This window comes from Cyprinodon variegatus, unplaced genomic scaffold (genome assembly GCF_000732505.1).
Source record: "Cyprinodon variegatus isolate N-32 unplaced genomic scaffold, C_variegatus-1.0 Scaffold554, whole genome shotgun sequence".
Taxonomy (NCBI): domain Eukaryota; kingdom Metazoa; phylum Chordata; class Actinopteri; order Cyprinodontiformes; family Cyprinodontidae; genus Cyprinodon; species Cyprinodon variegatus.
The window spans coordinates 528336-529929 of NW_015151007.1; the positions used below are offsets into that span (position 1 = coordinate 528336).

Consider the following 1594-nt stretch of genomic DNA (forward strand, 5'->3'; position numbering starts at 1 on the left):
CTAGTAAACCTGCAGATTGAGAGCGAAGTGCTCTGTTAGGAACATACAGTAGCAGCCATTCAGAATGGCCCTTCCAAGTCAAATGCCAGCTGAATGGGAGCCCACTTCCCTCCAACTCCCAGCTAAATCCCCTCCATGAACCCAACATATTTTTTTACATTGACTCCACCCTTTTATTGAATTACAGGCTCCGACCAGGAGGTGATGCTTCTCTTTAGATCTTAATGTCCTCAAATCATGACAGAATATTTTAGTGCAAAGATTGATGTTTGAAAACGAATTATAAAGGAATGTTGGGGAATTTTGAATGGCTACAACTGTAAGGAACAATCAGATCCAGAAGGAGGATTTTAAATTTTATTCTGGATTTAACAGGAAGCCAATGAAGAGAAGCCAGGATAGGAGAGATATGATCTCTCTTTTAATTTTCATCAGAACATACAAATACTATATGTATAGAAGAGGATTAGGACCACTGGGGGAAAAAAAAGGTAACAGATTTTTAAATATTTCAGGTTAATATGGGAAAAAATTCAGAATTCTGACTTTAATCTCAGAATTGTGGATCTTAATGTAGATGGGCACCATGAAGGCAGAGATGTGGAGCTCTCAGCTTCACTGACAAAGATGTGAGCTGTTTGGGAGAAACAGGAACACATTGGTGGAAAATGATGGAATTAGGAGACTTTTTAGGTCCCTGAGGGTCCCTGCTGATGCTATTTCATTAATGGAAGAGTAGAAGGTAATTAAAACCAGACAGCTAGTCTCTAAAACAGACATGGCTACAGCTTGATGCTAACATGTTTGCTAGCTGTCAGAATTCATATTAATCGGAAATAATATTTAAAAACATGTTATCTTTTTTTTCCAGTGGTCCTAATCTTCTTCCATATAAATGATATAATTTGAACTGCAAAAAAAAAAAAAAAGAAATCAAACGTGTTCGGTTTACTTTGAAGTTGAAAACCGGAAGTGTGTTGCGGTGCTGTTGCGGGTGTTTTCCAGCTCCGCAATGAGGCGGGATCAGCTGATGGGAACTGAGTCAGAACTTCCCGGACTGTCTGACGTCACAAGAACATTCCTGCCCGGAGCAGCCGGGATCCGGTGGGTCACGTGACCGATCCCAACCAGCTTCAGGGAAACTCGGCAGGTTCGGGTTTGATTCTCTGTCGCGTGATTTTTGGACCGTGCGGTAAAAAGTTCTGGTTCGGTTCTTTCAATCCGGCTGGAAACAGACTGATGAGAAGGAAACCTGAGATCCTGTGAGTAGATCTAAACTTCTGTTTGAGGCAGAACTTTTTTCTCTGTTGTTTACGGCTCTAGTTCCCAGATTTGGATTCATCATCCTGGTTCTGGAAAGTTTCTGAGATGCAGATAAATGTGGATCAAAGCTGATGAAACGGGATGAGTTTATCTTCTGATATTTATTAAAAGTCAAAGAAAAAACAGAAACATCTCCCAGAATCATCTGGGATCATAGTTCATCCCTTCTTTCTTCTTTAGACAGGGGCGGATTTACCATCAGGCAACACTAGGCAGGTGCCTAGGGCCCCAAGTTCCTGGGGGCCCCATAAAACTGTGTTTACATGTATGG

At 41.3% G+C, this 1594-nt stretch overlaps 1 protein-coding gene across 1 annotated transcript in view; it reads left to right on the forward strand.

Moving 5' to 3' along the window:
- slc39a1 (solute carrier family 39 (zinc transporter), member 1) overlaps positions 1 to 1594 on the forward strand; it is an 8765-nt gene that overhangs the window by 1009 nt on the left and 6162 nt on the right. The window lies entirely within an intron of this gene.